Raw genomic sequence first — 12096 nt, 5'->3', positions numbered from 1 at the left:
AGAGGGGAGGGGAGGGGAGGGGAGGGGGGATAGTAGAGGATAGGAAAGGCGGCAGAATACAACAGACACTAGTATGGCAGTATGTAAAAACGTGGATGTGTAACCGATGTGATTCTGCAATCTGTATACGGGGGAAAAATGGGAGTTCATAACCCACTTGAATCAAATGTATGAAATATGATATATCAAGAGCTATGTAATGTTTTGAACAACTAATAATAATTAAAAAAAAGAAAACTTGGTGATTTTAGCATTTAACTGTGATGTGGGATTATTTTTTGGAGGAATCTGGGCCAGCATAGGAATCATTCTGGGGGTTTATACTAAAGATAGAATCTCAAATTCTTAGTCTGGTTTTAAAGATTCTGCTTCCATCCTATTATAGATTTGTAGTTATTTTGTTTATTATCTTATAAATGTTTCTGAGGTTTTCTTCCCCATTTGTATTTATTCAAGTTGAAATTGATTTGAAATAAACAAATTTGGAGCAATTATAGAGATTCTATTAATTATAATGGCTTTAAAACATCCTGTGTAGGCTTCTGGCCAAAGATTGCATGTTACCTATTTGGGAGAAGGATGAGGATAAACATCATTTGGAGGAAAATGTTTAGAATCAAATTCATAGATTCACCATTGACTTTGTTTTGTGTGGTTTCTTGGTTAGCATGTAAATTAGTACCAGAGTGACTAAAATTATAGATCATTTTGTTGAATAACATTGTAATTTAATATAATCCTAATGTAGTGTTCTGTAATTAGACTTGGGTAATGTGGCACCAAGTTGCTTTCAAGATACCTAGCCTCAAGAGATTTTACTGAAGCTGATACTAAGCTGTTCTTTCAGACATTTAGAATATTAAGATTGGAGAGCTGGCTTGATTAGTGAACTTGGAAAGAGAAGCCACCAGTTTTTGTAGAATACCTGTCAAGATTTTTTTCATTATTAAATTGTAAGCTCTTTTAATACTTCATTAGGTTAGGCATTAATTTTCTTTTTTCTATGTGGCTAAACTGAATGATGGATGATGCAGAGTTGGAGTATTACTTTTAATCAGGTAATAAAAACAAATGTGGAGTCTTTCATTCCTTTACACATTAAAGTTTGTGCAAAGTATTGTGCTAAGTATTAGGGGAATATAAAGATGAGTAAAATACTCTATTTCATTACAAGGAGCCTGTTGTTTACTTAGAAACATGAATATGTATTTAAACGATAAGATTTGAAAGCAAAATTGAAAGCCTAATAAATGAGTTGTAATTAATTTCATTTGCTAGGTTATAACAACATTTAAGTTGGGCCTGCAAGATAAGATTTCCACAATAAGGGGTTCTATATAGGGAGAACAGCATTAATACATGTAACTATGGAAATGTACGTTAAGTTAAAAAATATCAAGGTCACGGTGAAGCAGGTGAGATACAAGATGATAAAAGGGGCTAGGGCTGTGACTCAGTGGCAGAGTGCTTTCCTGGCATAGGTGAAGCATTGGGTTGGATCCTTAGCACCATATACAAAAAATAAGCAAATAAAATAAAGGCATGCTGTCCATCTACAACTACAAAAAAATAAAAAATAAAAAAATAAAAAAAGAGACCTGATTTTCAAGTATGTTTTATGAATACATATGTTTTATGAATTTTTTATGTCTAAAAAAAATTTAGACATTCTGTGGGGAGCAAAGAGCCAGGGTAAAATAAACTCAGATTTATAAGAGAATTTCTTGAATAGTGTGAAGCACAAACTGTTTCAGTGTAGCTACCAAACTGTTTCAGTGTAGCTCTATAGTATTTCAAAGTGGGTGTACTTATTGGTAAGGGACCCACCCTTACCATTATGAGGTTAACTTCAATTCCTGATTTAGTCAACTATATAAAATCTGAGAAGTGGTCACAAAGGGCAGGAGAAAGTACAATCATATTTGATTTGGTCACCACTATTACTCTGTCTGCAAAACTTAATTTTTGCTACATAGCTGCCCTTTTAAACTGAATCATATCACCCTTCCAGATTAAGAAATGTTTAGAGCTGGGATTGTGACTCAGTGGTAGAGTGCTTGTCTCATGTGCGTGAGGCACTGAATTTAATTCTCAGCACCACATATAAATAAATGAATAAAATAAAGGTCCATCAACAACTAATTTTTTTTTTTAAAGAAATGTTTAAAACACCTGATGTGCCATATAAGGCTTCATATTTGTCTAGGGAAGAAAGCAGAATCCAGTGTCCAGGGGTCTGCCTCTTTTCCAGTAGTTTAGGAAACTCATTTTCCTAAAATTTTCTGTTGGTTTTTAAAGTCAGAGGTCATCTTGAAAATCATGATTTTCAAGCAAAAATCATAGTTTAAAATGTAATGACATTTTTTATTAAATGAGAGGAATCAAAATTAATAAAGTTGATTTCACCCTTCCTTTTTCCATTGAGTTGAGATTCTCAGTAAAGAAGAAAATGGTCACATAAGTGCTGTGGAAGAAAGCAGGGAAACAGATATGATCCATAAGGTGGGAGATTGATCCTGAATTGTGAAGTTGATTTTTTTTCACAGTTCCAATTACTGAGTTTTGCTTATTATAGCCTCTTACCTTTTGCTTTTATTTTCTATCCTATTGTGGATTTATATCCATTAATAGCAACTCATTTAAAAAGTTAATGGGCGGGGCTGGGGCTATGGCTCAGCAGGAGTGCAGTTGCTTGGCATGTGTGAGGCACCGGGTTCGATTCTCAGCACCACATATGATAAATAAAAATTAAAGGTCTATCAACAACTAAAAAAAAAATTTTTAAAAAGAAATCTCTTTAAAAAAAAGGTTAATGGGCATAAATCTAGAAATCATGGGCCTTATGAGTCAGTCGTTTGAATCAGTTTCTAGATGGGGTAAGCCCATTAGAATTGCTTTAAGTTTCTGCTGAGTCTGGGTCTGCTTGTGCAACTGTAACAAAATAAAATGTACTGGTTGGCTTAAATAACAAAAATGTATTTCTTCAGTTCTAGAGACTAGGAAATTTAAAATTAATGGCAAATTAGGCTTCATTCTGAGGTCTTTTTGAGCTTTTAAGTGGCCTCTATCTCACTATGTGCTCATATGACCTTTTTGTGTGTGGTTATGCAATAGAAAAAACAAATTCTCTGATGTCTTGTCTTAGATGAATACCAATCTCATCATGGGTTAATAAGCTTTTGACATATTGATCTTTTTCTTCCCTTTTTTGGTGGTACTTGGGATTGAGCCCAGGGGTGCTCTATAGGGAACTACATTCCCAGTCATTTTCATTTTGTTGTGAGTCAGATTCTCTAAATTGTCCAGGTTGTCCTTGAACTTGTGCTTTTCCAGCCTCAGCCTTCTAGTCACTGGAGTTACAGGTTTGTGCAACCATGCCCAGTATCAACATATAAATTTGGGGCAGGAATGGAACACACACATTCTGTCTGTACCATCCTGCAACCTTTTGCCATGATAATAAATTATTTTAATACCACAGGTTTAAAAAAAATTAATCTGTCTTTTTCTTTTTTTTTTTTTTCTGGTACTGGGGATTGAACTCAGGGGTGCTTTACCACTGAGCTATGTCCCCAGCAGCCCTTTTTTGTTTTATTTTTTTGAGACAGAGTCTCACTAAATTGCTTAGGACCTCACTGAGTTGCCCAGGCTGGCCTCATTTTTGCAGTCCTCCTGCTTCAACTTCCAGAGTTGCCAGGATTACAGGCATGCAGTACCATGCCCAGAAGAAAATTAATTTTTACATTTACTACTTAGTTTGTGTATAAATTTCTTCTGGTGAAAAATTAATAGTCATCAGAATCTTTTAGTCAGTGAGTTTGGTTTTTTTAAGATTCATATTATCAAAATCTGTTAGATACTTTTATTCTGAAGTTTATCAAATCTGAATTGTTCTTTGTACAGAGAGCATGAGCAGTGAACAACAGACATTGTACAGGTATTTTTATGCTCTGGTGCTGGTTTGGTCTTATGTTTTGGCTTTGCTTAAAAGGTAACTAATAGGGCTGGGGGTGTGGCTCAGTGGTAGAGTGCTTTCCTAGCATGTGTGAAGCCCTGGTTTGATCCTCAGTACCACATAAAGATAAATAAATAAAGGTATTATATCCATCTATTAAAATTAAAAATTTTATTAAAATATTAAAAAAAGGTGATAATGCCAAGTCCTGGGAAAACAACTTTCTTGCTCATTTTAAAAACAAGACTGAAGTTTTTCTTGTGACCATGTATGTTCCTCTTTTCTTTCTTTCTTTTTTTTTTAGCAGTACTGGGAATCAAATTCAGGGTCTCATGTGTGCTAGGCAAGCACTCTACCACTAAGCTACATCCCTAGCTCAGCCTTCATATAGGTTTCTTATTTTTATTTTTTATTTTTTTTGGTACTAGGGATTGAGCCCAGGGACGCTTAACCACATCACCACATCACTACTCCCCACATCCCCAGCCCTTTTTATTTAATAATTTTGAGACAGGGTCTCGCTAAGTTACTTAGGGCTTTGCCAAGTTTCTGAGGCTGACCTATAGCTTGTAATCCTCCTGCCTCAGCCTCCTGAATCATTGAGATTATAGGCACCTGTTTCTATACTTACCTCATGTATGTTTCTTAATATGAAAACTGATGAATTAATTTTCTTCATCATTACTAAGGTGAAACATATTGCTATTACTTTCTTTTTTTTTTCCCTTTGGAATTGAACTCAGGGCACTTGACCACTGAACCACATCCCAGCCCCCACCCTTCGCCCCCACCCCCCTTTTTTTTTTGGTACTGAATTCACTCAACCATTGAGCCACATCTCCAACCCTTTTTGTATTTTATTTAGAGACAGGGTCTCACTGAGTTGCTTAGTGCTTCGATAAGTTACTGAGGCTGGCTTTGAACTCACGATCCTCCTGCCTCAGCCTACTGAGCCACCAAGATTACACTTGTGTGCCACCATACCCTGCCCACTGCTATTACTTTTTAAAAAATACAATGGATTTAATTTTTTTAGAGCAGTTTTAGGTTCATACCAAAATTAAGCAGAAAGTATAGAGAGTTCTCATATTTCTTAATAAGCCTCCCTTGCTATCAACATCCCACAGCAGAGTTGTATGTTTGTTAGGATAGGGGAAACTATGTCCAGACATCATTGTCCCTCAAAGTTCATGGTTTACATTGGATTTACTCTTTGCATTGTAAGTTCTATGGGTTTTGACAGATGTATAATGATACGTGTTTACCACTGTAATAGTTTTACTTTCCTAAATATCTGTGTTCCACTTCTTTGTTCCTCCCTCCCCTTTTCCTGTGGTAATCACTGATGTTTTATTGTTTCCATAGTTTTGTCTTTTCCAGAATGGCATTTGTTAGAATTGTACAATATGTAGCATGTTTAGTCAGACTTGGTGGTGATCTCCTGTAATTCCAGGGACTCCAGAGGCTGAGACAGGAGGATCACAAATTTGAGGCTAGTTTCAGCAATTTAGCTACTCCCTAAGCAACTTAGTGAGACCTTGCCTCAAAATACAAAATAAAAATGGCAAGGAATGCGGCTCAGTGGTAAGGTTCCTCTGGGCCCAATCCCCAGTACCAAAAACAAAAACAAAATGAAACAAAAAACCCAATATATAGGGGCTAGGGTTGTGGCTCTGCAGTAGAGCACTTGCTTAGCATGTATGGGGCCCTGGGTTCTATCCTCAGCACCACATAAAAATAAATAAATAAATACATTAAAAAAATAACCACTGCGGTACCTCTATGACTTTTCAAGGCCAAAGTACTCATTTCTTTTTAGTTCTAGTTTATATTCTATTGTCTGGTTATACCACAGATTATTTCTCCATTTTCTTACTGTAGGGCATCTTTAAAATTTGACAATTATGAGTAAAACTGCTATAAACATTCACATACAGGTTATGTGTGGACATAAATTTAAAACACATTTAGGTGAATGCTAAGGCGAGCATGACTAGAATATATGATAAGAGTATTTAGTTTATAGGAAACTGACAAACTCTCTTCCAAAGTGACTGTACCATTTTTGTATTTCCACCAGCAATGAATGAGAGTTGTAGTTGCTCTACATCCTTTCCAGTGTTTGGTATATCAGTATTCTGGAATTTGGTAGTTCCAATAGATGCATTGTTGTTCTGATTTGGTGATTCATTTCTTAAGATCCTAGAGACTACTTGATTGTGTGGAAGTATTATTTATTATTTTCTTTCATATATAGACAGTATTTTTACCCAGAATAGAATATAATTGCTAGTACCAAATAGTCTTGAGTTATTACTTGTTTAAATATTTATCTAGCTTTAAAATGTATCTGTACCATATTTATAACTATGATCACAAATTATGTATGCATATACATAAGCACTAGAAAGGAACTAAAGTGATTGGTTGGCATACCTTTCTTTTTCATACCAGTTATAGTATTTGTGATAAAATAAAAGAAAGCCTGTATAGTTTTTTTTTTTTTTTTAGGATGTATTTTAAATATTTAAGATTGAGCTGATTTTAGTTAAAATCCAGGCCACTTATGAAGTCTTTTTGACATTTGTTTTTATTAGACATACATTTATAAACTCTTTTCTTAAATTGGTCATTTTTTACTATATGTTTGATTACATTTAAAAAATATGGCAATTTGAGAAGAAGTAGAATGTGGGCTATCAAGGATTTTAATGACTTTGTATATTTAAACCTTTAATGATGCCTAAAATACCATTATACCATACTCCTGGCTCTGCAAATCAGGTTGTTAAATGATTTCTCATTTAAAAATTCTTTTTTTTTTCATTTTAGCACTTTTTAATAAAAGTTGTAAATAAGATTACTTTATACCTGTATCTTCTCAGTTGTTTCTTCCTTATTATATTCCCTTTTCCTTTCCTTCTTGGCAAGATTTGGTCTTCCATTCCAGGGTCTTTTTTTGTCCACTTTTAGCCTGGTGATTTCCACCTTGCTGGGGTGAATGCTCACATAATAATAATACCATTAACCTTTTCCTGCTGTACCCATTCAATGTAGATGACATCTCTTCCTGTACACTTGGACTACTTTGCCAATCTGCTGATCTTTATAGTGTGCTTGAATAAGAAAGAGCTTCCTTCTCAGTTCTTTGGAAAGAGGGGAGGATATAATCTTATTGTAAATGTGGGAAGGTGCATTGAAATGCCTCTTATGTTTCTTGCTTTGGTCAGAAGTCGCAAAGGAATTGGGGCTGGGATCGTGGCTCAGTGGTAGAGCACTTGCCTGGCATATATGAGGCACTGTGTTCGATTCTTAGCACCGCATATAAATAAGTGAATAAAATACAGGTATATCAACAACTAAAAATATATTTTAAAAAAGTCACAAAGGGATTGTACTTCATCTTGGTCTGCTGCTTCAGGGATGGCTGCATAATGGAAGAAGTCTATATACAAGATGTGTTCTATTAGGTTCTTTTGAAATTTGATAGACGTTCTCTTGGGTTTTGTTTTTCTTCAAAGTAAGAATAAGACCTGAAAACAAACCCTTTGCATATTTATGTCAGCAGTGTAGTAGGTCATGTTGCAGAAGAAAAAGATCACAGATATAGAGTTTTAAAATTTACTATTGTAAGAACTTCAAACTTCATTGCTTGAAGGAAGAAGTGGAGTGCTCAGAGGGTGAGGATTACCACCTCATTTCCTTAGTATGTCAGAATTTTATTTTATTTTTTAACCTCTTGTGTGGGTGGTGGTGCAAAGAAATGGATTGTTTCATCAGCAGGGAGGAGAGTTCTTACTGCCCTGGAGCAAAGAAGAGGAGACTTCTTGATTCTCATGTAGGAGACATGAAAAATCATGATAATCAATTTTGGAGAAGGGGCAAAGATGAAGCCAGTAGTCTTATATCAGCAAACTTTTAATTCATAAACAAGATGATTGGGTGTTCACACTGTTGTGTGAGATCTGCCTCCCTCTAAACCTTGTTATGATGTTGGCAAAGTACCTATCTGATGTTTTAAAAAAAGGCTATTTGTTAAGCATGTTGATAACAAACATTTGAAACAGAACATTGTATTTGCCCATGATACATTAGGTTTTTCAATTATTTCTTTTTCTGAAACTACTGAAATAAAATACTACTTTGTTATGAATGATCTAAAGATAAATTAGAACATTTCAAAAATTTGTTTCACAGAATATTAGTCCCTTAAGTTATTGTTTTTGGAGGGGGAGAAAAAGCATTTAGTGATAATTAAGATTGGAAAATATTGCAGATTATATTTCTTTATTGGAGATGGGCATTAACACATTAAAGACATGAAGCAGTTTTCTGCCACCTTCCGATCCCTGCCACCCTGATCCCCATACCACCCTATATGGGGAATTGATCCAGGGGTATTTTCCATTGAGCTTCAGGGTTTCTGTAAGTTGCTCAGACTGGCCTTCAACTTGGAATCTTCCTTCCTCAGTAGGACCACAGGCTGGTAACCAAGCCTTTAGCATATGAGCCTTTGGGGAACATAGGAGATCCAAACCATAATATTCTGCCCCTGATACCCTAAGGCTCATGTCCATATCACAATTCAAAATGCATTCAGTCCATCTCCAGGGGTCCCCAAAGTGCTAAAACTGTTTCGGCTTATTGAAATGTTCAAGTCCAAAGACTCCTCTGAGATGCAAGGTAAACTCTTAGCTGTGAGTTCCTGTTTATAAAAAATATATATAACATAATAATATAATATGATATGTACTTTAAATATATAATGACTCAGGGTAAGCATTTCCATTCCAAAAGGGAGGAATAGGACAATAGCAAGGAGGAATTGAACCAAAGCAAGATTGAAACCCAGGAGGGCAAATAAATAATAACTCCTGTTGCTTCATGTCTGGCATCCCAGGTACATGGTGGAGGAATGAGAGTCCCACCCCTCCATTGCCTTGCTGGCTGTAGTCCACATGACCACTTCCTTGGGCTAAATTTGTTTGCTGCCTGTGGCTTCCCTGGACAGGTGTTCTGCATCTCTAACTTCCTGGGGTCTCCATTGCAGCTTCAACCTCACTCTCACAGCTTCACTCATCAGTCTGTTAGGGCTGCTTCAGCGACTTCAGCTCTGCCATAAGCTACCTAGCCTTTCAGGTTTTCCTTTGAAATCTTGGTAGAAGCCTCCATGACCTCATGACTCTTGCATTCTGCATGCCTGCAAAACCAGTATCCTGTGGATGATGCCAAGTGGGCCACTAGCTCACCCACTTGGACGATGGCTACAGGGGACTCTGAGTGCCTTGCTGGCTGAACAAGGGAAATGAATCCTAGGGGAAAATCCCCAAGGCAGCCCTGTGGGAGCTGGGGGACCCAGTGCTGTCTTGTCAAATAAAAGTCTTTGTACCTGCAACAGGTGGGGTCTTTCCGATTCCTGAGATGCTCTCAAGGCATCTTTCCTGTTGTCTTGGTGCAGAAATGTTCACTTCTTTTTAAGGGAGCAAACCTCTTTAGTAGCCTTACTCTCCTTACCCACAATTTTAAAAGTATTCTTTTTCTGATCAAACTGCAAGTTTTACAGATCTTTGTATTCTGCTTTTTGCTCCTAATTCTGTTTACCTAGCTAAAAGCAGCCAGCAATACTGAGGCCACTCTCTGAATGCTGTGCTACCTTGAAATTTCCTTTGCCAGATTAATTAATCTGTCACCTTTAAATTTAGCATCCTGCATAATCTCAAGGCATGGGTAAAAATTAGGCAAGTTCTTTTCCAGAATGTAGCATGGATGGCCTATAGTCCAGTTCCCAGTAGAGTCCTCATTCCCATTGGAAACCTCATCAACACAACCTTTACTGTTCATGTTTCTATCAGCATTTTGGTCTTCTGAACCCCCAAGAATGATCTATTAAGATCTGCTTACCAATGACTTAACTTCTTCAACTAGGCTTCACTTTCTAAAGGTTCCACTATCTGCCAATAGTGTCACAGTCTGGCAACTAAGCATTTGAGCCTTTGGGGGACATTTAAGATCCATAACATTTGATAAATTTCTGAATGCCTTGGCATGTAGAACTGATTAGCCTCTTAGAGAATGATCAAAGTAGACTTTTTGGATAAATCAGAGCACTTTCTTTTTTCTGGGGTGGGGGGGGGTGGTGTCACTTTATGGTTGAGTTCACCTTTCCAGCCACCAGAATATTTGCATCCATTATTCAATATACCTCATTCTAGATAGGCCTAGTGGTGGATACCTGTAATCCCAGTGACTTGGGAGGCTGGGGCAGGAGGATTACAAGTTCAAGGGCAGCCTTACCAACATAGCAAGACCCCTGTCTCAAAAAAAAAAAGGGCTAGGTATGACAGCCCTGTGTGGTGGTGCATGCCTGTAATTCCAGTGGCTTAGGAGGCTGAGTCAGGAGGATCAAGAGTTCAAGGCCAGCCTCAGCAACTGGTGAGGTGCTAAGCTACTCAGTGAGACCCTGTCTCTAAATAAAATACATACAAAGTAGGGCTGGGGATGTGGTTCAGTGGTTGAGTGCCCCTGAGTTCAAACCCAGGTATCCCCTCCCTAATGGCTAGGAATGTGGCTTAGTGGTAGAGCACCCCCCTGGGTTTAGTCCTAGTTACTGCTCCCCCCACTCCCCCCCCCACAAAAAGAAAAAAGATACCTCTAATATCACATTATGTGGAAGATCAAGATAATTAAATTGGAAGATTGCTTGATAGGTGTGAAATTGGAGTAGAGGGAGTTGAGGTATTGTGTGTCTGGGGTTTGGAAGGAAGAACCATGTTTCAGATATGCTAAGGATTTAGAAGAATAAATAAAATTCCAGAAGGCTCAGTGAAAACTTTTGCTAGTTTTAGTTAGGAAAGGCACCTTGAAGAATTAAAATTTTAAGAATGTATGTACCAAAAGAATTTGTGTTTGGGAATTTTGTAGAGCCCTGCAGTATTTCTGTCCTGTGTCTATAAGACCCTTGAAAGACTGCTTTTATCAAGCTGAGTTGCTTGAGCAATGATGAACACTCAAGCACTTGCTGCTGATTACTGAATGTTTTAATTTGTAATGTAGATAGTGAAATATTTGAGAGCTGTATAAATATTTGAAATAGTTGGGAGCTATAATGGTTAATTTGAATTGTCAACTTGATTGTATTGAGAGATAACCATGATTAAGAAGCTTCTGGGTGTGTCAGTGAGGGTGTGTCTAGGAATGATTGACATCTGGGATAGCCAACTGAAAGGGAGACCCTCCCTAAGTGTGGGCAGCATGGTACAATAGGATGATGGCTTGGATGGAATAAAAGTCGAAAGAGGACAGGGGTTGTAGCTCAGTGGTAGAACACTTGCCTTGCACATATCAGGAACTGGGTTCAATCCTCCGTACTACATAAAGATAAATAAATAAAATAAGAGTATTATGTCCTATCTTAAAAATATTTTTTAAAAAGTTGGAAGAACAAGGAAGCAGCAGCAGAGGCAATCTCGATTCTTCTTGAATGGATTCTTCATTGCTGCTGCTATAGTTGCTACTTCACTCTTCCAAAGCGGACTCCGCCAGTGATTCCCCAGGGAGTTTCCAGAAGCCTTTGGTGTTGGACTAGGTTAGAACTGTTGATCTCTCTTGTTCTGAGGCATTGACTTTTTGGACTGTGCAGCTACTTGTTCTTCCAGCTCTCCAGCCTGTAGATAGCCATTGTGAACTGTCCAGCTTCTGGTCTTGTAAGCCAACCTAATAAATTCCCATTGATTCTGTTCCTCTAGAGAACCCTGGCTAATACAGGAGCCTTTCTTACTGTAAGATACCCTTTTTATCTGAACACAGCTTTCATTGTTCTTTCATGTAATATCTTTGGGTCTACTGGTGTAGTTCCTGAGTCATACTATGTGTTTCTGGATCCCCCAAATCAGCCCTTCCATTTTCTTGGAATAAAGCCTCAAAGCTCAGTGTGTGCAATAATATCTGTATTATTTTCAATTTGGTAGATAATAAATAAAATATCCCTTTAACAGCAAACACTCTTTTTTCACCATTGTGTCCATCACATACATAGAAATTCCATATAGCATTGTGGAGATTAAACCTCTGCATTTCTTTATTATTTAATGTTGATTGGGAGTTTAACACTGATGGGAATGAAAACCACCTTTTTCAGTAAA

At 37.1% G+C, this 12096-nt stretch overlaps 1 protein-coding gene and 1 non-coding gene across 6 annotated transcripts in view; both read left to right on the top strand.

Moving 5' to 3' along the window:
• Commd1 (copper metabolism domain containing 1) overlaps window positions 1-12096 on the top strand; it is a 162641-nt gene that overhangs the window by 20866 nt on the left and 129679 nt on the right. The gene's annotated exons all lie outside the window — the stretch shown is intronic.
• LOC125617372 lies at window positions 7869-7970 on the top strand. The gene has a single exon (XR_007348344.1). It is a non-coding gene; the product is annotated as a small nucleolar RNA U13 (small nucleolar RNA).

This window comes from Marmota marmota, unplaced genomic scaffold (assembly GCF_001458135.2).
Source record: "Marmota marmota marmota unplaced genomic scaffold, marMar, whole genome shotgun sequence".
NCBI lineage: Eukaryota > Metazoa > Chordata > Mammalia > Rodentia > Sciuridae > Marmota > Marmota marmota.
Note: the sequence above shows the minus strand (reverse complement) of the source record. Positions and strands in the feature narration are given on the sequence as shown.